The sequence below is a fragment of the Neofelis nebulosa genome, chromosome X, assembly GCF_028018385.1.
Source record: "Neofelis nebulosa isolate mNeoNeb1 chromosome X, mNeoNeb1.pri, whole genome shotgun sequence".
Classification (NCBI taxonomy): domain Eukaryota; kingdom Metazoa; phylum Chordata; class Mammalia; order Carnivora; family Felidae; genus Neofelis; species Neofelis nebulosa.
This window is the reverse complement of record NC_080800.1, coordinates 33,511,194-33,537,186: the sequence shown is the minus strand read 5'-3', so window position 1 is coordinate 33,537,186 and position 25,993 is coordinate 33,511,194. Positions and strand designations below refer to the sequence as shown.

Sequence of the window (25,993 nt, the reverse complement as noted above, 5' to 3'; positions counted from 1 at the left end):
CAGGTTTGTAGTATAGCTTGAAGTCTGGGATTGTGATGCCTCCTGCTTTGGTTTTCTTATTCAAGATTGCTTTGGCTATTCGGGGTCTTTTCTGGTTCCATACAAATTTTAGGATTATTTGTTCTAGCTCTGTGAAGAATGCTGGTGTTACTTTGATAGGGATTGCATTGAATATGTAGATTGCTTTGGGTAGTATCGACATTTTAACAATATTTGTTCTTCCTATCCAGGAGCATGGAATCTTTTTCCATTGTTTTGTGTCTTCTTCAATTTCTTTCATAAGCTTTCTATAGTTTTCAGTGTATAGATTTTTCACATCTTTGGTTAGATTTATTCCTAGGTATTTTATGGGTTTTGGTGCCACTGTAAATGGGATCGATTCCTTGATTTCTCTTTCTGTCACTTCATTGTTGGTGTATAGGAATGCAACCGATTTCTGTGCATTGATTTTATATCCTGCAACTTTGCTGAGTTCATGAATCAGTTCTAGCAGTTTTTTGGTGGAATCTTCTGGGTTTTCCATATAGAGTATCGTGTCATCTGTGAAGAGTGAAAGTTTGACCTCCTCCTGGCCGATTTGGATGCCTTTTATTTCTTTGTGTTGTCTGATTGCAGAGGCTAAGACTTCCACTACTATGTTGAATAACAGTGGCGAGAGTGGACATCCCTGTCTTGTTCCTGACCTTTAGGGGAAAGCTCTCAGTTTTTCCCCATTGTGGATGATAGTAGCATTGAGTCGCTCGTATATGGCTTTTATCATCTCGAGGTATGCTCCTTCTATCCCTACTTTCTTGAGGGTTTTTATGAAGAAAGGATGCTGGGGGCGCCTGGGTGGCTCAGTCGGTTAAGCGGCCGACTTCGGCTCAGGTCATGATCTCACGGTCCGTGAGTTCGAGCCCCGTGTCGGGCTCTGTGCTGACAGCTCAGAGCCTGGAGCCTGTTTTGGATTCTGTGTCTCCCTCTCTCTGACCCTCCCCCATTCATGCTCTGTCTCTCTCTGTCTCAAAAATAAATAAACGTTAAAAAAATTTTTTTTAAAAATAAAAGAAAGGATGCTGTATTTTGTCAAAGGCTTTCTCTGCATCTATTGAGAGGATCAAATGGTTCTTGTCCTTTCTTTTAATGATGTGATGAATCACGTTAATTGTTCCATGCTGAGCATGAAGCCTGCTTAGGATTTTCTCTCTCCCTCTTTCTCTCTCTGCGCCTCCCGTGCTCATGCTCTCTCCCTCCCCCCTCCCTAAGAAAGTAGAACAAATAATGAATATTATGCAATAAGGATTCTCCTATGTACTTACTAATACCTGTATATTATGCAAAATCTGCTTGATGTGTTCCTTGATTTTTGTTTTAAATCTGAAAAGCCCGATTAATCATTAAGTCTGATTCCACTGAACCATTTCTTCCCTGATAGGTAGTTCTATAATATCTTGACATTAAACTCTCACAAGCTGACTGTAAATCTGTAAATCTGTTTGGTCATGGAAATATTCTATTCCTATCAGTACCCAACATAAAAGAAAAAGCGTGAAAAGTAAAATTACAATGAAACCGCATGGCACTGAAATAACATGCTCTTAATTATGGAGTAGCACATTGGTGTCATGGGGCAGCACATAATTAAATGGAAAATGAGGTGGGGAGAGAGAATGTGTTGTAAGCTCAGAGGCGGAGCAGTAGCTGGTGGCTGGATTGTCTGGGTCTAAGGATTGGGCAATTCTGCATTTCCAGCCTACTGAATGTAGTACCGTTGGGGTTGGGAGGTCTCGGGTTAGGATGACTGGTGAGATTTGATCTCCCTGTACTTCCTTTTATCTTCTGGTGCAACTCTAGGCCTTTCCTACCAAGGGCGGCCAGGAGATGAAGGACAGCTGCGTCGTTTAAGGTGGTTCCATATCCTCCCTCTAGGTAGCAGGGAATGGTTTCTCAGTAAACCAAACACCAGAGAAAAACCATCAAGTGGGGAGGTACTGATTTTGTTCACTTGAGTTTCATCATTCCTCTTGAAGTTCTTTCAATCTGCCAGCTGCTCCCACCAACATCATGGGCCCCAGAGGCCCCGTGTTTCCTCATTAAAACTTTGTCACGGGGTAGAACAGTTGAGACAATGTGGAATTTTAAATGAGAACCCTATGACACACCAAGAAAGAAAAAAAAAAGCACATAAGAAGTATTGTAGAGAGAATCAATTATCTCCAGTAAGAAAAAGCATGATTCTATTATTTATTTATTACGATCTTTACGTGTATCTTTGATATTCCTCTTAGCAGCCCTAAAAGATAAGGTAGGTGTTATCATGCCCACTCTACTGTTGAGGAAACTGAGGCTCAGAAAGTTTAAATACTTTGTCCATGGTCACATAGCCAGTTAGCAAAAGAGCCAGAGAGTTCTATTTTTCACAAGTAAGGTGCTGGTATCAATTAGACTTTGTCACAAACTGCTGCCCCAAAAGTCAGTGGCTTAAAACCAGAATCATTTACTCTCATGTATCTGTGGATTAGATGAGAGTCAGCTGATTTAGGCTGAGCTCGGTTGGAGGTGACTCTACTCTGTTGAGTCTGTTACCATCTGGAACTACAAAGCTGGCGCCGGCGTGGCACACTCTCTTTATGGTTAGTAGAAAGGTAAGACACAAGGGGAAACATGCAAAGTCTCTTGTTAGGCTGAGAACCGGCACGGCATCATTTCTACCTCATCCCATTGGCCCAATAAAGTCCTTAGGCTGAACTTAAAGTTAAGGGACAGGGGAGTTCACCCCATCCAGGGAGGGTACTGCAGTTACATGGTTAAGAGCATCTGGACAGGAAAGGAGAAGGAATTGGAGTCACTGAACCATTCTACCCCAGTGTTCTTCCCCATTGCACCAGACAACTTCTCTGCACCGGTTTCTCATCCGCCTTCCAGATCCCTATGGCTGATCCAATGGATGTCTGTTCTGCCCTCAAACCAGAGTCAAAGGATGTGATCATGGCTGTTCTACATGGCTGTGATCATTCCTCTGTGACAGTCTGGATTGTTAACTCAAACTGTTATGCCATCATTCCTGGGAGACCTACCTCTAAAACACAGGGGAGTGGCCTCATCTAAGCTCACAGCAAATCTACAACACAGAAACCCCTGCAAATCAAAAGAATTGTAAAACTCATATAGTAAGATGCATATACAGCCATCAAGAGTGGGTCATTGCGTGTATCTGAACTATCCCAGCTAGACGCTGATTCTCTGATGTCTAACTCTTTTCTTCCATCCCATTCATTTGGACATTTTTCAGTTGAGTACCTACTGTGTGACAGGTAGGGCATGAGGCACTTGAGATGCAGTGATGAGTACACACAGGCCCTGCCCTCCCAGGGGTGTTTTTCCCCCCCCCTTGGTAAATTAGTATGTACTGATGTGCGTTAATGAATTCATGTCATGTTATACACACTCACATTTGCATAACTTATTTCCATCTTAACAAGAATTCTAACCCCAAATGTGACCCTTTATGTCATGTCTGGCCCTGATGGGCTAAGGAACACTTTTTTTTTTATTCTTTTTAACCTTTTATTTATTTTTGTGAGACAGAGAGAGACAGAGCATGAGAGGCAGAGGGGCAGAGAGAGAAGGAGACACAGAATCGGAAGCAGGTTCCAGGCTCCAAGCTGTCAGCACAGAGCCCGACAAGGGGCTTGAATCCGCAGACTGTGAGGTCATGACCTGAGCTGAAGTTGGATGCTTAACCAATTGAGCTGCCCAGGTGCCCTGGGATAAGGAACACTTTCTGAGCAGGAATGGTTTTCTGGAGTGTGTACATCATACCACCTAGCCTGTCATTGAGAGTGAGTTCCTAGAATGAAGCCTCTCTACCCACAGTGAATGGACTTGGCAGAAGCCCTGCCTGGAAGGTGAAGTCCAGTTGACTATCCCAGGAGGTGATTTTGTGGATACTCAGTACTCTTCAATGAATCCATACACAAGTACATGCTAAGGGCTGGGTCCTGAAAGAATGTGGGCTCTGCAATGGAACTGCCCAGGTTTGAATCCGCACTTAACCATTTATCAGCCATGTCACCTCTCTGGCATCTGTTTCCTCTGGGTAGAAATGGAGATCATCAGAGAAATTGTTCATGAGTTACTGTGAAGTTTAAATAAGATAATTTATATAAGCACTTAGCACAGTGCTTGACACATTATAGACACTGAATGAATGCTTAGCTGTCATTATCTTGTCCTATAAGCACAGCTGGGTAGAGGAAGGATACAAAATAAATTGAAGAAATTATTCTTGTCTCTAAGAAATGAATAATCCATTTCAGAAGAGAAGGCATATATTAAGCAACAAGAAAGAAATCACAGATGATTATATTAGTTAAGGCTCTTTTATTTGCAAGCAACCGAAATTAACTTTGCTTTATTGAAAAAAAAAAAAAAAAGAGTGTAAGAGCCAATGCATTGTAATCCTTCAGGGGTATTCCAAAGGCTCGAAAACAAGTTTAGCTCCCGAGGCTCAAATGGAAAAGAAGCAGGCCAGCTCCAGAAATTCAACAGCTAGTACTGGCTGTGGATCCTGGGCCTCAAGTTCAGACAGGAAGGTGACTTGAACTCTAACATCTCCCAACCTCTGGGTCTCTGTATCCCAAGTTTCACATTTCCAGGAGGAAGAAACTGATTGGCTCAGCTTGTGTTAGTTTTTTTACCTCTGGACTGATTGATTAGCATGGTCTCATATGAGACACGGCAAGCCTTTGGGGCACCACCTCCTATATATTAGAATCCTCTTCCTAGATTTGAATAGGGAACTTCCTAGAATATTTGGCCTCCTGTGACCTCTTTGCCCCCATCTCCCACAGTTGACCTTGCTTTTCTTCAAAAAAGCCAGATACACTATGCATCAGGAACTTCCTACTTGCTATTCTCATCTCTCAACCACAAGAATCACTTCTCTACTTCAAATGTTTACTCAAATGTCATCTGCTCAGCGAAGCCTTCCCTGACAAAATTATTTAACATCACAAGTCATTCCCACCACCCCCATACACACACAAACCCATACACATGAACACTTCTACTCTCTCGTTCTCTGCTCTATTTTTCTCTGAAGTATTTATAACCTTCAGTACCAGTTAGCTACTTCTGCATAACAAAACACTACAAACTTAGCAGCTTAAAACAACAGCTGTTTTATTTAGCACATGATATTGAGGGTTGGCTGGGCAGGTCTTCTATCCTAAACTGATTCAGCTGATCTCTTCTGGATTAGCGCGTGCATCTGTGCTCAGCTGGCAGGTCAGCTGATGGCTGAATGATCCAGAATGGCCCCGTTCACATTTCTCGTGGTTGGCAGGCTCAGAAACCTCTGATCTCTTCCATGTAGCTTTCTCATCCTCTAGCAGTCTTTCTTTGATTCATTCCCATAGTGGTCTCAGGGTTCAAAGAGCAGTTAGGGAGTAAGCTGCAGTGAGCTAGCACTTTTCAAACCTGGCTTGTGTGTCTTCTTTGCTAATGTCTGATTGGCCAAAGCAAGTCACATGGCCAGCCTAGATTTTTTTTTTTTTTTAAGAGGTTGAGAAATAGATTCCAATTCTTGGTAAGAAGAGCTGCAAAGCCATACCACAAAATAACATGGTAAAAGCGTGCTCAAACAGGGATGGGAGGTATTTGTGGCCATGCTTGCAATCTACTGCATCTTCTAACATAGCATGTAACTTATTTATTTTGCTTCTTGTAAAAACGACTTGCCATTCATTCATGAATTCCTGCCACAAGCATAACATGGTTGGGGGTGGTGGTGCAAGGGGCGGGGGAGATTTGTGTCAGGAAATTAGTTTCAGTTTCTTTGCTCACACTGAAGAAAGGGTGTCTATTTCTGTGAGAAGTTTGATTTTTTTAAATGTCTTATTTATTTTTGAGAGAGACAGAGCACGAGCAGGGGAGAGGCACAGAAAAAGGGAGACACAGAATCTTTAGCAGGCACAGAACCCAACGTGAGGCTCGAACCCACGGACCATGAAATCATGGTCTGAGCCAAAGTCAGATGCTTAACTGACTGAGCCACCCAGGTGCCTCTACCTGAGAAGTTTTCATTACAGTCTGCCCATCAGTTACCACATTTGTATGTTACAGCTAGCTTCTATGCAATTTTGTAACTGTTTTAGTAGCACAATAAACTACCCTAGCAATTGCACAGACAAAATCAACATCCGCCTGAACATTTAAATGAATGCAAATCAACCTAATGGCCTCTCCTGGAGGGAGCATTATCATGCAATGAACATTTGCTCTAACTGATATTATATATGCAAATGAGATTTTAATTTTGATATACTTTCATATGGACATATTTTCAGTACAGTGCAAATCTGATGGCAGTTCATTGCCATTAAGGCTGAATCAGTCTGTTTTCTAGTGTGCATATGTGTGTGCTTAATACTGATATAGACAGTGAGCTTTAATTTTCAGAATATCAGGTGTTCTATTCTGCTGGCCACGTCCCCAGTCCCATGGCAGGCATATTATGGAGAACTTTATTTTTAGGATGGGGACATGATTTCTTGCCCTTCAACATTTTTTATTCCTTTCTCTTCTCCAACCATCTTCCACCCTCTCATTTTCCTCAGTATCACCCTGGACATTTTTGTTTAAGGTATTATAAAGGCACAATGTAGTCACTACTATTATAAATTCACTTGACCTCTCCAAGAAAAAGGAAGGAAGAGAAAAAAAGGAAGAAAGAGAGGGAGGGAATGAGGGAGTGGGGAAAGCTAGAATTCATTGAAAGCTTGCTCTATGCTGGGCATGAAAACCCTAGACTAGTCCTCTGTGGTAGATATTCTTGTCCCCATCCAACAGCTAAGGAAACAAAGGCACAAAGAGTTTAAGAAGTTATTTTGCCAAAAGTCATAGAATTACTAAACGGCATACCTGGCATTGAACTTAGGTCTATGGGAACAAAAATGTTCTCAAACCTTAGCAAAGGTGGACTGGGGCAGAACTTATTGAGGATGTTACTAACAACCTCTCCTGGAAAGTATTTATATCTCTGATAAAAATGTTTGGGCACTTTTCTGATAAGTGTCGATGAGATTTAGAGCCCTATCTTGGAAGTGAAATGTATGCTCACAATACATTAACCGCACAGCCAACCATCTTTCTTGTCTGTATCCTAGAGCCAGACCTTCTTTCTACTACCTAGTTTAACATCAGGATCTAACCACACGCTCACCCTATTACAAAATCTCTCCCAGTGGTACTCTCATTCATTGCTGGGAGGAGTAGAAATGTGTACAACCACTTGGGAAAACTTTCTGGCATTATCTCCAAAAACCATGCTTGTGCAAACCCTGTGACCCAGCAACTCCACTCCTGGGCGTGTACCTAAGAGAAAGTAGTGCACATTCCACCAAAAACCTCATACAAGAAGGGTCACAACTGCATTCTTTCCTTTTTTAAAATGCATTGATTAATTAATTTTAAGTCATCTCTACTCTCTAAAACCAATGAGGGGCTCAAACTAACTACCAAGAGTCACATCGATAGTCTTGATAGTCTATCAAGAGTCACATGTTCTTCCGACTGAGCCAGCCAGGCACGCCCACAACTGCATTATTTCTAATCGTGGAGCACCAGAAGCAATTCTAGTGTCCAAGAACACCTAAACAGACAGGTAAACTGTGGCATATTCATACAATGGGATACCACGCAGCAGTAAAAATGAATCAACTCTTGCTCCACAAAAAAAGCATGGATGAAGCTCATAGGCATTTTTTGGTAGAGCAAAAGAAGGCCCGGCACAAAAGAAAACCTATAATATAATTTCATTTACATGAAGTTCAAGAGCAGGCAAGATTCATCAGTGGTGGCCTACATAAGATAAAGCAGTGTTGATGGGGAAGAGGCATGAGGGAGATTTCTCTGGTGGTGGGAATGTTCTGTACCACAATCTGGACTGTGGCTACACAACTAAAAATTCACCAAGCTGTACACTTAAGAGTGATGTACTTAACTGTATGTATGTTATGCTTCAAACAATAATTTAAAGAATCCCATTCCAGAAAGATTCTTCACCTCTTCTTGCTATAAGCTTGAATAAAACCTTTGACACGCACTGACAATCAGTATGTTTCAGGAACTGCTTTAACATGTGACTGGCTCTGATGCCATGTGCTTTGCATTTACCAAATAGAATTATGCCCTTTTGCTGTTATTTATCTAGCCTGAGGGCAACCTATGCTTTGCTGTGGTACTCAGACTCCTGGTATATCTCGGGCTTGTATTACATTTAGCTCTCAGATCAATAGTTGACTTCCATCCACTCCTGTACTGTTGACTGGTTAGAGAAGAATCCCCCTGTCCCTTACGTCTGTGTCTCCCCACAGTTCCTGCCTCACTGCAATGCTGATTAAGGCGCTCGAGTACAGCTGTTGGATTAAACCACGACTAGAAGTTGCTTCATATAGCTCACTCACTTTCTACCTCTCCAAAGAGATGAAAGAGACGAATTGGGGGGAAGTTTAGCATGCAGACGTTTCCCCCTAGACATTCCTCACTCTGAGATTTCCTTTCCCCTGCATCTATCACATGCCCAGAAAGTGTAAGATGATGCTAGCAGAAAGCTGCCGAGTGTTGTCAACAGGCCCACAAGGGATAAAGAGAATAATGTCATTCTTCCTTATAAGTAGACCTATGAGAGGTGCCAGGGTGGCTCCGTCGATTAAGCGTCTGACTCTTGATTTTGGCTCAGGTCATGAGCTCATGGATCGTGAGCTCCAGCCCTGTATCAGGCTCTGCGCTGACAGTGCAGAGCCTGCTTGGGATCGTCTTCTCTCCCTCTCTCTCTTCCCCTCCCCCACTCTCTCTCTCTCTCTCTCTCTCAAAATAAATACATAACTTAAAAAAAAAAAAGTAAACCTGTGATATTTGCCTCAAAATATATACCCATAGGAAGTTCTTTGGATTATTCAAGTACATACACACATGTATATATGCATATAAATATCCAATATATATGAGATATGTTTATATACCATGCAATTCACCCATTTAAAGTGTACAGGGTTGTACAGTAATCCCCACTATCAATTTTAGAACATTTTCATCACTCCGAAAAGAAACCCCATAACCATCAGCACTCACTTCCCACTTTCCCCCAATCCTCCAGTTATAAACAACCAATAATCTCTTTCTGTCCCTACAGAATTGCCTATATTGGACATTTCATAAATGAAATCATTCAGTGTGTGGTCTTTTGTGTCTGGCTTCTTTCACTTAGCATAACGTTTTCAAGGTTTACGACACACGTTGTAACATGTGTCAGTACTTTATTCATTTACAGTTGACCCTTCAACAGTCTGGGGTTTAGGGGCACCAACCCCTACACAATTGAAAATCTGCATGTAACTTTTGACTCCCCCAAAACTTAGGTTTGGGGGGAGTCGAAAGGTAGTCAATAGCCTACTGTTGACCGGCAGTCTTACCGACAACACAAACACAATCGACATATATTTTGTATGTTATACGCACTATATGCTGTATTCTTACAATAAAGTAAACTAGAGAAAAGAAAATTTTATTAAGAAAATTATAAGAGAAAATGCATCTACAGTACTGCACTGTACTTATAGGAAAAAAATATGCATATAAGTGCACCCATGCAACAAATCCATGTTGCTCAAGGGTCAACGGTATTTTGCTTTGCCTAATAATGTTCCGTGATAGGGACATACCACAATTTATTTGTCCATTTATCACCTGATGGACATTTTAGTTGTTTCCATTTTTTGACTTCTATGAATAAAGCACCTATGAACATTTATGTACAAGTCTTTGTGTGGACATACGTTTTTATTTTTCTTGGGTATATACCCAGGAGTAGAATGGCTGGATCATATGGTAACTGTATGTTTAACCAACCTTTGAGGGTTCCAATTTCTCCACATCCTCATCAGCACTTGTTATTATCTGGTTTTTTTTTCAATTGTAGCCATCCTAGTGAATGTGAGGTGGTATCTCGTCATGGTTTTGATTAACACTTCCCCAATGATTGGTTTCAATTTTTTAAAAATATTTTTAATGTTTATTTATTTTTTTGGCGGGGGGAGGGGCAGGGCAGAGAGAGAGGGAGACACAGAATCTGAAGCAGGCTCCAGGCTCTGAGCTGTCAGCACAGGACCCAATGCGGGGCTCAAACTCACGAGCCGTGAGATCATGACCTGAGCCGTAGTTGGCCACTTAACTGATTGAGCCACCCAGACGTCCCAGCATTTCCCTAATGATTAGTGATGAGTGTCTGTTCATGTGCTTATTGGTCATGAGCATATCTTCTTTGGAGAAATGCCTATTTAAGTCTTTTGACCATTTTAATTCTAGTTTGGATGATTGTTACACAGAGCAAAATAAAAACCCAAAACTTAAGAGGACATGTGATTCCCATTTAATTTTCTCTAAGAGTGGCAAGGCCAATATACAAACAACAGGTCTGGTGATATCAGGCAGGCAACAGTGAAACATAATGAAGATAAAACAATGCAGGAAAAAAATCTCAATGAAGTATAATTAGGATATATTTTTATGTATTTGGAAAACAAGTTAATTCCAGTCCTGCAAGGCTGCACATTTACCTCAAGCATTAGCAGCACTCCATTTCGATTTTCTTTCAGCTAAAAACCAAGGAACTGTTAAATTGACAACAGGCTTTCATTTTGTCAGAACTGAGATTAAAGCACCCAAGAGAAGTTTAAGCAATTCTTTTCCACTGGGTAGGCTATTATTAGGCAAATTGCACTTTGCTTTTCAATATTTCTAATAAACACTCTTTGTATGATTATCCCCTAATACAAGCCCATGCCATATCCAGGAGGTACTTGGCTTCATATGACCTTGTTATGAAAAGCCTATGTAACATCTAAAAATATCTCTAGGTTTAGTAATATCTGTTGTAAACGAATTGACTTAACTTTTCCTTTCTTTTCTTTGTTTGTTGTTTTTTGGGTTTTTGTTTGTTTTGGTATGACCCTAGAGAGAATTGTCTCCATTGAGCTACTCAGTAGGCTGGCACCAACTCCCAAACCTGGAAGTGCCTGGGCTACCCCACATCACAAGGGATTTTTATGATAAAGAAGCATACTTCCACTAAACAATCTGCAACAAGCCAAACGCTGCGAACTGAAGTCCTGTGGAGCTTGATGATACCTCAGCAATCCACAGGGAGCATTCTCAGGCCGCTTATGGTTCCTATTACCAACACAGAAATAGCCCCATTCCTTGCAGAGTCTGCTCAGTAATCCTGGCTGCTGCTTAATTATCCTCTACCAGTCTGATGTTTTTCCTTGAACATCGAACGGCATCAAAGTTTCCCCTGATGCAGCATTCACAAAAGCAGCAGGATATGTCCTCTTCAGTCCTGCTCATAACTCCAGGCCTTTTAGGGGAACCCACAATCCTTGCGATCAAGTGTCCGATTGGAGATTTTCACTCCCCGAGGCCTCCCTCTTTATGGTATCATTGCTTCTGAAAACTAAAGAAAGCCACTATGGGATAAGAGCAGGGGAGCCGTTCTTTTTTCTTTCTAAGACCTTAGAATCCAAGTGGTTACAGTATCATGTTAGAGGGTCAGAGCTGACTTCAAGCCCAGATCTGCCCTTTTGCTGGCTGTGTTGCTTTGGGTGGGTTTATTTGGCAATTTCTAGATTTCAGTCTTCAAAATCTTAATCAAGAAGGGAATTATAAATGAGTATTAAAAGCACACAGGGGGCATCTGGGTGGCTCAGTCGGTTAAGCGGTTAATAACTTGATTTCAGTTCAGGTCATGATCTCACAGTTTGTGAGTTTGAGCCCCGCATCAGGCTCTGCGCTGACAGTGCAGAGCCTGCTTGGAACTCTCTCTCTCCCTCGTTCTCTGCCCCTCCCCCACTTGCACTCTTTCTTCCAGAAGAAATAAAAACACTTAATAAAAATAAATTTAAAAAATACATAAAAGCACACAGAATGAGGGGCGCCTGGGTGGCTCAGTCAGTTAAGTGACTCTTTTTTTTTAATTTGTAAACATTTTTATTTATTTTTGAGAGACAGAGAGAAACACAGAGCGTGAGCCAGGGAGGGGCAGAGAGAGAGGGAGACACAGAATCCGAAGCAGGCTCCAGGCTCCGAACTGCCAGCACAGAGCCCAACACAGGGCCCAAACCCACCAACTGCGAGATTATGACCCGAGCTAAAGTCAGACACCCAATCGACTGAGCCACCCAGGCGCCCCAAGTGACTGACTGTTGATCTCAGCTCAGGTCTTGATCTCAGGGTCGTGAGTTCAAGCCCAGCATTGGGGTCTGCACTGGGCATGAGGCCTACTAAAAACAAAACAAAACACAGAATGAGCTTTGAAAGGGTTAGAGGAAGAGTCTCTAGGCTGAGTTTCCAGTAAAACTCCCAGGGCACATGGCACACATAGGCTAGCGAGACAGTTGCCCCATACCCTGCCTTCCTATCTTCTATCTTGACATTTATTTATAGTAGAGAAGCATTTATCACTGTGCAGGATAGTTTGAATTGCAAAATATCGCTATATTTAACAACATTTTTGAAAAGTAAAAAAAAGCCTGCTGCATCTCCTGCCTTTATAGCCTATGAAGATGGACAAGTGGACCCTGTGCATTTTCTGTGGGTTAAGGAGAGATCATGGATACCATCCAGATATTCTCCTAAAAATAGTGAGAGAATCCCTCACTTTGTTCCTTCTGTTCCATTTGCTCAAATACAGACTTAGAATTGTGGACGCCAGATGTCCAATGGGGGATCACCAGATGTCCCCATAGTAAATGGTTACTAGAGGCATAACAATTAAGTCCCGTGCTTGAAAAAAAAGATGGACAAGTGAGTGGAATACACGTTGGATAAGACACTAGGAAAACCGAATTCCATGTCCAGATCTGCCAACGTACTCTGTGGGAGCTTAGCTTGGGCAAGCCACCAGACCTCCCTGACCTCAATGACTTCATCCAGAAAATCAAGGAAGTGGCCCAGTTAGTAAAGCCAGTTATTGTTCCAGTAATCCTAGGAGCATCAGTGAACTCTGCAAATTATATAAGTAGATATGTTTCTCGTATTTAATTTTTAATGGAATTAGTTGTCTCATGGTTTTTAAAGTCATACATTCTCATTTTTGAAGGCTAGAAAACTATAAAAAGATAGACCTTCTTGTAATTCCCACTACACCTTATGTTTTGTATTCCTGGACTTTTTTTTCTCAGAAATTTCCCCATTCCTGTTCCCCTCCAATATAACATTATTTTGTCTTAGAAGATCCAATGTGAGCTATTCTTGTTTCAAAAATGGCATTTCCAGTATAAAAGTGGACTGTTCAATCCAGTCCATGAGCATGAACTTTTAAGTCGGGGGGGGGGAGCGGAATTATTAAATTATGCTACTTATTTTCATCTAAATTTAATCTTCTATTTCAATTCCAGTAAATAGTCCAGTATTAGGTGGCAGAGACATAACTTAAGCAACCTAATGTTAATTTTCTCTATACCTACTGAGAGTAATGCTCTGGAAAGTCAAATCCTGAGAAAGCCTGTCAATTTGTCACATAAGGCTGAAAACAGGACTAGGGGACTGAGAGGAGTGGGGGTTAGAAAATTGGTACCATACTTTAATGCAAAATTAAATTTGAAATGGAGACATTAGACATTGAAGTACTCTGTTTAGTTTTGTCCTCAAGTGAGAAAGACAGCTACCTATGTGATATATTTGAAAAATAGCCATGGGGCGCCTGGGTGGCTCAGTTGGTTGAGTGTCTGACTCTTGATTTCCACTCAGTCATGATCCCAGAGTCGTGGGATCAAGCCCTGAGTTGGGCTCCGCACTGAGCATGGAACCTGCTTAAGATTTACTCTCTCTCTCTCCCTCTGCCCCTCTCCCCCACTCATACTCTCTCTCTCTCTAAAAACAAACAAAACAAAAAAGAAAGAAACTAAAAACTAAAACTAAGGATGCAACTACCTGTTGGAAGGAAGGGCAGGTAATTACTTATTACCAAGTAATAAGTTAGAGAAGACTATAACAGCAAAGCCCTCAGGAAAAGGAAGCGAAGAAGGCCATCTCTTACGTGCCTGTCACACTCTGCAGGGAGGTTTCCCACTTTAACTCACGCAACACTGGGACACAGGCAGAGCAAGTGCTGTCGCACCCATTTGACGTACGAGGAAATGGAAGCTCCAAAAGATGAAGTGACTTGTCCCATGGCCTAAGGAGTGGGTCCAAGAACTCCAACTCCCAACCACTGATTCTTGGTGCACAGCACTTTGCACTCCCCCACCTCTAGAGCCAGGGGAATGACAGATAAGTGAAAATAGAAGGGGAAAGGAGGAGACATATTAAGGACTTCGCTCTTGCCTATAGTAAAATGGTATTGTGTTTCCAACTGGACAGAATCCTTTCCCCTTTATCTTCAGTGAATGTGTGACCATTCTTACCCCTTGCTTTAGGCCCACAGTGTCGTGGTACGACATCCGAAACAAAAAAACGGACACACAAAAACACACGTCTCACTCTACAGCACCTTGTAAATCTACATATGCATTTCCTGGCGTCTGTTCATGAGTGGTGAAGAGGAACTATACCTCACCACGCTGCGAGACGTCGCTCATGTCCTCTTTGAGACATTCCTCTGCTCATTCATTTATGGTAACTCCCCCTCACCCCCTCACCCCCCACCCCTGGCTCCCCCCTCTCTCTCTGAAATCTCTTCAGGGCCTCTCATATACATCTCCAGCCTTTCCAGACTACTCTTGTCTTCTGGGAGTAGTTTTCTACCCTTTCCTATGTAAATCAACTTAGTGTTTTCACTTTGTCTAACCCTTCTCTCCACTTAATACTGTGGCGGCCATGCTCCAACAACCTGGGATCCTCAAAAGGTGAGAGAGGAGGAAAAGCTGGGAACCCATATACATCACTAAAATGGATCCTGTCATAGCCAACAGCAAGATTCAAAGTGTCTGTGGAAAATGATTAGCTCAGTCCTGTTCTCTCTCTTTCCTCTCCCAGTTTAACCTCTTTAGGGGAAAAGTGGGCTTATTATAAAGGATTTATCTCTCCCTCTAAACTAGGGCATTTAAGCTGTGCTTTTTGAATGCTGAGGAAATTGAGGAATTACAGGTCTCCTGCCTACTACCACACATCTCCTAACTTGGGCATTCCCAACTTGTTAAGAAAGAGCACTTGTTTTAAGAGTGGAACAGTTGAGGCACCTGGGTGGCTCAGTCAGTTGAGTGACCAACTCTTGACTTCAGCTCAGGTCATGACCCCAGGATCATGGGATGGAGCCCCAAGTCAGGCTCCACACTAAGCGTGGAACCTGCTTAAGATTTTCTCTACTGGGCACCTGGGTGGCTCAGTCAGTTCAGTGTCCGACTTCGGCTCAGGTCATGATCTTGCGGTCTGTGAGTTCGAGCCCCGCGTCTGGCTCTGTGCTGACAGCTCAGAGCCTGGAGACTTCTTCGGATTCTGTGTCTCCCTCTCTCCCTGCCCCTCCCCTGCTCATGCTCTCTCTCTCTCTCAAAAATAAATAAACATTAAAAACAATTTAAAAAAATATTTTCTCTCTCTCTCCCTCTGCCCCTCCCCAATTCACACTCACGAGCTCACTCAAAAACAAAAAATAAAATAAAATAAAAATGGAACAGTCAATATGTATTTGCCCTCAAAATTTTTACAAAAATTTGAGCTGAAATATCCTTTATTCCCCTCTATTATTTATAATGTTTTTTTAAATTTATTTTTGAGAGAGAGAGAGAGGAAGGGTACAAGCAGATAGAGACAAGAGAGAGAGGATCTGAAGCAGGCTCCAGGCTCTGAGCTGTCAGCACAGAGCCCAATGTGGGGCTCAAACCCATGAACTGCAAGATCATGACCTGAGCTGAATTCAGATGCTCAACCAACTGAGCCACCCAGGCACCCTTCTCTTATTCCCCTCTAGACTGTAAGCGCCTTGAGGGCATCTTTGTGCTTAGTTTAAGATTTAGTGGCATGTGACATATAGTAGGGACTCAATATTATTACAAGAAGGTGTCCAATGATCAAAAAGTGAGAAATAGATACATCATTTAAAAATAATTTTATAAAAAAATAAATTAAAAAAATTAAAATAACTTTATAATTTTATATTCTTTCCTGCCAGAACTGAGAGGTCCAACATCCTCAAGTATTGTTTATCTGCACAGCCTTTTCCAGCTGTGTTAAATCAATGGAAGCACTAGTCATTCTTATCATCAAACACCAATAATTCATTCATGACCCTGTAATGGCTTTTCTGATCTCCTGTGGAAAATGCTCCTAAAAACAGACACCCACCATTTTTATTTTCTTCTTTATGAGGAGGAAGTAAATAGTTTAATATCCATCACCCTGGAATATTTTTACTTCTTGCTTTTTTGGTTCTTGGTTCTAACATGATTTAAAAGATAAAATGTTTGGATAGAATGCTCATTTAATATAAGTTATATATGCACAAGACACATCTCTGACCATATTACATAGTCCAAACATCTTCATTATACTTGAATGTAGGAAGAGCAAACAGTTTGCATGGATATTCACTCTGGAAACAAATACCCAAGTCAAGCATTGCATCCAGTCAGTGCTCATATCTTTTCTTGCCTTAGGAGTCTCCATTGAGGACTAAAGTATAGAGTTTGGCATATCAGCAGAAAAAAATACCTACAGACTTAAAACTTTTTTTAATTTTTTAAAATGTTTATTTATTTTTAAGGTGGGGGCACAGAGAGAGGGAGACCCAGAAGCAGGCTCCAGGCTCCGAGCTGTCTGCACAGAGCCCGACACGGGGCTCAAACTCAGGGACTGTGAGATCATGACCTGAGCCGAAGTCGGATGCTCAACCGTCTGAGCCACCCAGGTGCCCCCAGACTTAAAACTTTGAAACAAGACTCGCCCTTTATAAGGAACCGCTTTGAGGAAGGGAAGAGAACCAGAGGTTAGGTACCTCTACATTCCATTTCCTTAGCAAATCAAAAGTACAGACTTTCTTTTCTATCTGAGTATACTCACTGTTTTGATTTGGATTTCCTTAAAAGTGGAGCCAAGGGTAGAGTTCACCCGGGCATATTTTGGGCTTTACGTACATTCTTAAATCCTGTATCATTGTTCTTCCCCTCAGTGATTCCTCATCATTTCTGGAGGTAAAAAGGGCTCATTTTCTTGTTTTCCGGCACATTTATAGATTTATTTATATTTTTCTAGATTGTCTTGCATTTTCTAGGAACTGGACACAGTGCAGCGAGGCTTGTTTCGTGTGCCCAGTCTCTACAATAAATTGAAATTGCTAATTTTCACTAAAATTCATGGTGAACTAGACAAGCACTAAAATCTCTCTTTTGAGTTTATTACCACCTCTACTAAGGAACCAGTGACAGAGTGGATCTCAGTCCTGAAAACCTGTCTAGAGCTAGTTCTTCTACATCAAAGCATGAGAATGCTTATTGTCCTTCAATATGCATTCTCTCCTTCCTTGCAGTAGAATCCCTGAGTTATAGCTGGGCCTATGGCCACCCAGCTAGAGACTACACGTCCTAGCTTCCCTCGCAGCTAGTGTGGCTAAGTCAGTAAATGCTGGCCAAAGAGATATAATGCAAGCAACGATGTGTCAGTAAATCTTGAACCACCAGCTCTCAGGGGTCGGGGTATGGGAAGAGGAGACTTGAGGTGCAGCATTTGCTGATGTCTGTGGTGTAAACACTCCCACCACATCTGATTTCAAGATAGAAGGTCACCGAATGCAGAGTTGGGAAGAAATCAGCAGTAGCACCATTATAGACCGTTGCTGCCATACAGGTAACATAGATTCAAATAGCAGCGATAGCACAGACAATAGTACAATGTAGTAAAATAGCTAAGCAAAGAAGAGCTTTGAATGTTTGCCTTTTTAAAATACAATTTGTTCGATGGTAAATTTATATAATTTAATTTTTAATAACGGCTGTGTTTAGCCACCAGCTTGCAAAATTCTTGAAGATTTAACAATCGCCTCTCACAAGCTGGTACAAGCTGTGTGAGACAGCTCTCATACACCACCCAATGAAAGAAATGTGTGAAATATTTGTCACATTCTTAAAAGGAAACTTCTTGCCCTCCACTTCCCCTTTCCCTGTTTCTGCAGTCCAGAATACAGATTAAGCGGTGGTGAGTCACTTATTTTTTGTAAGTGTTTTTTAAAATTTCTTTTCTTTTCTTTTTATTTTTTGAGAGAGACAGCGTGAGCAGGACAGGGGCAGAGAGAGAGGATCCTAAACTGGTTCCATGCTATCAGCACCGAGCCCAAAGTGGGGATCCCTCCCATGAACTGGGAGATCATGACCTGAGCCGAAATCAAGAGTTGGACACTTACCTGACTGAGCCGCCCAGGCGCCTCAAGTCACTTTTAACCAAACAGATGAAGACACCATTCAAAGGGCTGGTAAAACAAAAAAGAAAGAAGAAATCTGGGTCCCTGGATGACTTTTTAGAGCAGTTTCCCTATTCCTCAGTCTACCTCCCGGGTCAGACTTTTCTGCGAGGGAGAAATAAATTGTCTGTCTTGCAAAAGATCATTGTTATCTGATCTCTGTTAAGGTGCCCAAACAAACTAACACCGAATTTGCTACCAGAAGCAGGGCTGACTTAACAGAATATGTAATATGTGCCATTTGCTTAGCACTTCGGGCAGCAGGCAGTCAGTAAACAGATAACGCGGTCTGGATAGATGGTGACCCCCGTTATGTCATAGCAAACATTTGGTAAAACTGTTGTCAGTGCATCAAAAGGCACGCCACTTGCCTAGTGAGCTTGTAGCTTATGGGAAAGCAGTTAACAAAACTCACTTTGTTGGTCTTCCTTGGCTTCTTTTAGCAGAGTACTACAGTCAAGAACTGAACACAGTCAAGGGTTAACCAATTTGCAAAGGTGAAAGGAGATACAGTTCCACCAAGAGATGCTTGCAGCCTGTAGTCTGCTACCTAAATTGAAAATTGGATAATTGGAGGTTTGGTACCTTTGGAGTAACAACTGCTTCCGTATTCCCAACACCATTGAGATGAGACTGTGGCTCTAAAGCCTTTCTCACGAGCATCTCATGTGACTGTTCTCTGTCAGGCGATAGGAGCTAGACTAGCAGGAAAGTTCAGATTAAGGGTTTTGCCTTCACTCCCAAGCTCACTGCTGCAAGTAACTTCAAGGTAGCCACCACCATGATGTTGAGGAAGAAGAAAAAATCATTGAGGAAGGTGACAAGGGTTGAGTACAGAGGCTAGTAAACAAAAGTGCTGGCGAATGTAAGAACTACTTGTCCTTGATTACTTTTGCATGGAATTGACTGAAAGCAAATAAACTAGCACTTTTCTGACATTCTTGGTAGAATTATCATGACAAAACCTCTTTAAACACTAAAACAACCCCTACTCCCTCAAATATGTACCAGCAGAAGTTGAGATATAAAGAATTTTGCAACCCCCTGGAAGGGTATACTTTCTGGTACCCATTTCAAATGTAGCCCTCCAGAATAAAAGACAAGGGAGTCACTCCCAGAGTAGAATCCGGTGGCACTCCACTGCCTCGGCAGGAACTTCCCACAGTATCTGTGCAGCAGAATTTGGTAACTGCCATGGATGAAGAGTGTCTTGTCCTTCCCATTCTTCCTCTTTCCAGAATAAAAGCTATAACTGTGGTTATCCTATCCCTCCCCACCATGTTATATTGGACAGTGACAAGGCTGATTATTTGTCTGAAGGTTACCAGAACATGAGAAGTTACATGCAAACCTAACAGAACTATGCATCACCTTGAAGTGTTGAATCACTATATTGTATGCCTGAAACTTATATGACACTGTATGTTAACTAGCTGGAATTTAAATAACACTTAAAAAAAAGAACCATGCATCACCCAGGGATGCTGAGTCTTGAGTTAGATAAGGTAACCACATGACTGTGTTTTTTTCCCTGGAGAAAGTGGTATTCATGAATGCTTGGGTGGCCAGAGAATGGATTGTGGCCTGGACTGCTAAATGTATCCAGTACTCATTCTTTCTTTTTCTTTTTAGTGCTAGAAACCTCCACTTTTCAATTAGTTGTGGCTACCAAGTGCCAGTGTGCATCTCCAGGATACAAAGGAGATACCTGGCCCCTACTTCATATTCCCTTTTTTCACCCATTGGTTAAAACAGACATGGTGATGATGAGTCTCCTTTGAATCTGCAGATGAGTAAAACACCCAAGGGGTGGGTAGAACAGCAGGAAGAAAGGTATGTGAGTCTCTTGATAATTCTGTTCACCAGGGCTTCCTTATCCTTTTGTTCTATCAGCTTGGACTTTCATATGAAAGAGAAATAAACCTTCCTTCTTGTTAAAGCCATCGTTATTTAGTTTCTACTAAAACAACTGAAGCAATATGCATAGGCTGCTTCCGTAATAATTCCAGTTGTCTCAAATAAAACACTAATTAATACCTTTGCTAGAAATCCTCCTCCTCTTTTGAAATTAGTTCATTATGAGTAATCAAGTTATGGAAACATTTTATGGACCAATACAGTTTTTCAATCGGAAGGCATGATCCTTACACAATTCCGTATTTCTTCAAAATTTGTTTTAATTGCTTGGTAAATATAATTTGCTTAAATTGCTTAGTAAGTATAATTATAGTGAAAATTATTATTTTATATGTTGCTGAAGGTTTTCAAACAGTGTGCTACCTCTGCACTTCAGTTTGGGAAGTTTCTACTGACCTATGTTCCAGCTCAATAATTCTTTCCTTGGCCATGTCCAGTCTATTGATAAGCCCATCAAAGGAATTTTTCATTTCTATTACAATGCTTTTTTTCCCTAGCATTCTTTTTACTCCTTCCTAGACTTACCACCTCTCAAATTACTCATCTGCTCTTGTATGTTGTCTGTTTTATCCGTTATAGCCTTTAACATATTAATCATAGTTATTTTAAACCCACTGGCTGATAATTCAAAAATCTGTGTCAGAACCAAGTGTGGCTCTGACGTTTGTTTTGTCTTTTCAGACTGTGATTTTTATTGCCTTGTAACATAGCTTGAATTTTTTCTTGAAAGCCAGACGTGCTATCTAGATAATAGGCACTCTGGCAAACAGGCCTTTTGTGTGAGGTTTCGTGTTAATCTGGCTAGAAGTTGGGCTCTGTTTAATGTTCGCTGTAGCTGCAGGGGCTAGAGGCTTCGAAGTCCTCCAGTGTCCTTGTTTTTGCCTCCCCTGTTGACTTTGGGCTTCCGTAAGTACTCCTCCTCAGACAGTCTCCTTGCTGCTCTTTCGGCTACAATCCACCATTATTGTACTGGAGCCCTGTTGGTGTGCTAGTAAGGTGTTGGCGAGCAAAAGCATTCTGTAAGCTTTTGATGAAATCTCAGTTCTTTTAATGGGCCTATGTCCCTGGGTTGTGGCCTTCACAAGCATTTCTTAGCTTTATTTTTCTCCTCTTAGGTAAGAAAGGAAGTCTAGATTGGAATGGAGTAGGAGAAATGCCCTTCCTCAAAGTGGGAGAAGACTCTGGTAAAGTCATTCCCTTCGCAGAGTAGGCCTTTGTCACAGAGAGAATACTCTGGGCATATTTCACAATGGTTACTCTTTCCCCTTTCACTGTCAGAGCTATCAGGGGATCTTCTTCAGCTCTTCACCATGAGAAACTGGTGGAGTTCTTGGAGATAAATCCCCAAAATGTGTGGGCCCCCACAAGACTGCATCCCCAGGAATTTCTTGCTGGTCCACACTCAGCCTCTTGTCAGTTCCTCAAAATTACCATGTAAGTGTTCCTACGAGTTTACGGCTGTAGCCACTTCTGCTCTAGGTAAACGGATCTCGGCTGTAACTCTGGATTCACCTCTCTCTGGGGGTGGTGGTTTGCCCTGTAACCTAAGTTCTCTGAGGGGTCCAAGAAAAATCACTGATTTTTTATTTCAGCTTTTTCTTGTCGTAAGGATGACAGTGGCAATGTCCGAGCTATTTACATGTTAAAGCTGAAACCAGAGGCCTGACAGTACCCGATCTTAACTTTTAATACCATGTTTGGGTACAATATGGAATTTGAATGGAAACTGCAGATGATTTTATTTTAAACTTAGATCTGGTCAAAATGATTCTTTAATCATAGGAACCTGGGGTCTGCTTGAAAGCTGTTCATATAAATGTCTGAGTGGTAGGCAGGGTCTAACATCTCCAAATCATGCTACAAAGATGGGAGTCTTCTGGGCAAAAGAATAGGGCTGACTCTACCAAAACTACCTAACAGGTTCCTAGCCTATTTCTGTGGGTATCAAATGAATTTGGATGTTACCTGAGGCTAAGTGAATGAATTTCTAGTAATATGAAGGTTTTTCATGATCTCTTCAAAATTTAAGTACATTGGAATGGGGAAAAGGGCAGGAAACCAAATGGGCATCCAGAGTGCAGGGCCATACAAATCAGCGGAATCAAAGAAGGTGTGTTCTGGGAAACACCCAGACACCAAGAAACTGACTAGCCGAGACTTCCATACACTGAGTAATAGTAGCCACAGAACACTCTCCGATTCCACAATGTGAACTAAGGTTGTGGACTCAGTAATGTGACCCTGAGTTGGGGAAAATCTCAGTCCCCAGAGCATCCAAGATGTTCCAGTTCTCTTGAAATGAGCAGCCTGTGTTATGACCTCAATCCACTGTTGGCTTGTATGACTTCACTGCCCTGGACTTACTCGTTCAATATTCCCTTCACAGCCATATGCCATTAGCACTGTTGGTTTCTCTTTCCATGTCTAGCAAATGATCCAAATCTATTTCCACCCACACGTTCCCTCTTGTACTCTGAGAGTGGGATAGTTCCACTAAAGAGAACCTGTCAATGCTAATTAGGGAGGAAAGCCTATGTGGCAATGTGTAGGTTTAAAAGACAAGAAAATCCCCCATGGAGGTTCTGTGGAACACTTTGGATACACTGACAAGTTAATAAAAAGCTTGATTCAGTGACATTTTAAACACACTGGCATGGAAAGTACCACCAAAAATAAAGTGACTTTCAAGGGAAAAATTGTTTCAGTGAACTCTGTGAAGTGCTATTCCTGCTCTTAAATCTCCCCTGTTTCATGGCTCCTGAAGTGATGCATCAAAGAACAATTGGTGAGGGAGTTGGGTTCCCACTCTGGTCCCACAACCTGACAACAGCTTCTTTGTGGCATTTGGAAGCATCATTGTTAGAGAAACTCACTCATCCAGGGAAAGCAGGCCAGTGTTCTGCTTTTACTCTTTCCTAAACCTGTGTTCACACAGAGCTAACTTGGAGAGGGGACGAGAGGAGAGGGGAAGAGGAAGGGAGAGAATGAGCTGCGCTGACACAGATGGACGTGTGTTTGCTCTGACTGGAGAACAGTCAGGAGAACATTTGGTAGTCACAGCTTCGAGAACACCAGGTTTGATATTGTTTGTGTCGGACGTGTGAAGGATCACTGGGTTTACAAAAAGTTCTCTCCCCTCTCTCAGCACTCTCGTGGAAATGGAAGAAAGCTATAACTGTCTGCCTGAGCTTCACCAGTGTTCTAACAAGTGGCTTAATAAATTAGGCACATGAGAGCCAAGAAACTCAATGGTGAGTCTGTACATTATTACATGGCTGCTGAGATGAGAGAAATGGTAAAAGATTTCAGTATGTGTAGTAGCTACTAGAGCTGGCAATTCAACCTGGAAAAAAAAAAAGAACTATTCAAACTTCTAAGTGGCTTATGGCCATTCATATTTATGACTACCACCTACTCCCATTTCAAGCCATCTCGTCTAAGTAATCTAAGAGAAGCCACTTAGTCAAGCTGTAAGCATTTATGCTTATTTTCAGGAAGTAGATACAGTCAGATTTATCATGGTCATGAATTTCAATAAATGACTCAACGAAACAAACAATGTGGTAGATTGATCGCAAAAATGGCTCCGATTCTCCCCCTCCTGTATCTACGCCCTTTGCGTTGTGATATTTCGGCTCCTCCCATTAAGAGGTGGAGTCCTTTCCTCCACCTTTTGAATGGGGGCCAAGTTGAGACTTGCTTTTGCCAACACAATGCAGAAAAAGTGATACTGTTTTAATTCTGAGCCTAGGTGGCAAGAAACCTTGCATCCTTCTGCTTTCTCTCTTGGACTCATTCTTCTGTATGAGAGTAAGTCCCAGCTAACCTGATGGAAGGTGAGAGGGCACAGGGAGCAGAGCCTTGTCATCCCAGTTGAGGCTGCCCTAGACCAGACAGCTGACCAGAGATGTATGAATGAGGTAAGCTGAAATAAACTGACACCACCCACATTGGCAAAACACAGGTCGCCAAGCCAATCAAGAGACTTCCAAGGCATTATAGATGGTTATTGTTTAAGGTATTATCTTGAGCAATAGCTAATGACATGATCCGTTAATATTAACTTGCTCTTGAACCTGCTGTCTGATTTTCTTGGGAGTCATCCTGACTTCTTGCAGGTTTTAAACGTGTGCAACAGATGAGAAAGAATGAAATATGGCCCTTTGTAGCAACATGGATGGAACTGGAGAGTGTGATGCTAAGTGAAATAAGCCATACAGAGAAAGACAGATACCATATGGTTTCACTCTTATGTGGATCCTGAGAAACGTAACAGAAACCCATGGGGGAGGGGAAGGAAAAAAAAAAAAAGAGGTTAGAGTGGGAGACAGCCAAAGCATAAGAGACCCTTAAAAACTGAGAACAAACTGAGGGTTGATGGGGGGTGGGAGGGAGGGGAGGGTGGGTGATGGGTATTGAGGAGGGCACCTTTTGGGATGAGCACTGGGTGTTGTATGGAAACCAATTTGACAATAAACTTCATATATTGAAAAAAAAATAAACATGTGCAACAGAACTTGTTTTCTTTACGGATGTAATATACAGAAAAAGATATTATTTTCTTTATTAGCAATAGTAACTTTGTACTTTACTCAAGCCCCAAGTCCGTCCATTTCTTTGAGAAATGTCAATATCCATATGGAAGATTCCTTCTAGCATTAATTTTTGTAACCTTCTGAATTTGAAGGACATTTCCCCTCATGGGCTCTTCAATGATCACCTCTCATTCCCTAAATTCCTTCACCCCACAATTTTTAACCTCCAATAGCACTTAACCTTCTCTTATCTTTACCATATCTGATATTCAAATTTGGTGAACGTTTCTACCTTTGGTTTCTCTGCTTTCTTGCAGTGTGTCAGCTCTTTCTTGATCTCACTTCTGTAGCAGACACTCTACATTAAGTTCACTTCAATATCAAACCCCTCCTCCCTGAGCCTCCCTGTCCAATAGAGTTTGGAAAATTGAGACCTTGAATTTCTGGTCTCCTTTGCAACAAGGGTTGCAATGTGATACAATTGTGTCCAAAGAGGTTATGGGAAGTCACAGTGGAATGCTTCCCTTCCTGAAGAAAACTTCGTTAAGAGAAAGCCCTTGACTCCCTCCTCCTTCCTGCCTGCAACTCAGATGTAACGATGCAATTGTTCAGCAGCTATACTGCACCCACAAAGATCAAAGCCATGTGACAAGGATGAAGAAGAACAATATATTGATGTTACAATGACGACACTGGAGTTACACCATGACTCTAGATCCATTCTTCAGGATTTTTTGTTGGATCAGAAAACTAATCTCTTACTTACTTAAGCTATTACATATGGAAAGATTTTCTGTTGCTCATGGCTGCATCACACAGTTGTACTGACACAACTTCCTTTCCTATTCAGTATATCTTGCCTTCTATCACACTGCCCTGCAGTGTTCCAAACTAGAATCCCTCCAACTTCCCACTTACCCCTAGACCTGAATTACAAAGCCTATCCAGAGAAAGCATACAAGCATGTATTCTCACCGGTATAAACTTATCTTCAGCTTTAGTTGGTAGAACATCCTGAGCTTTACTCCATTCTGGACTAAGTCTTTCTTCTCTTCACCTAATAGCAGCAATTAAGGTTTATCATTCTTCTCACTGTTTGTAATGTGACTTTGCA

At 41.7% G+C, this 25,993-nt stretch overlaps 2 long non-coding RNA genes across 2 annotated transcripts in view; one reads left to right on the top strand and one right to left on the bottom strand.

The window, feature by feature from the left end:
• The window catches only part of LOC131502651 (uncharacterized), a 24,895-nt gene extending 6,368 nt beyond the window's left edge, over positions 1–18,527 (top strand). Inside the window, exon 3 of the long non-coding RNA XR_009257101.1 lies at positions 18,230–18,527. This is a non-coding gene — a long non-coding RNA (uncharacterized LOC131502651). The remainder of the gene's footprint in view (positions 1–18,229) is intronic.
• Positions 1,046–25,993, bottom strand: LOC131502652 (uncharacterized). Its single transcript, XR_009257102.1, has 3 exons — positions 25,855–25,993; positions 18,371–18,436; positions 1,046–2,130 (listed from the first exon to the last, which is right to left on the bottom strand). It is a non-coding gene; the product is annotated as an uncharacterized LOC131502652 (long non-coding RNA).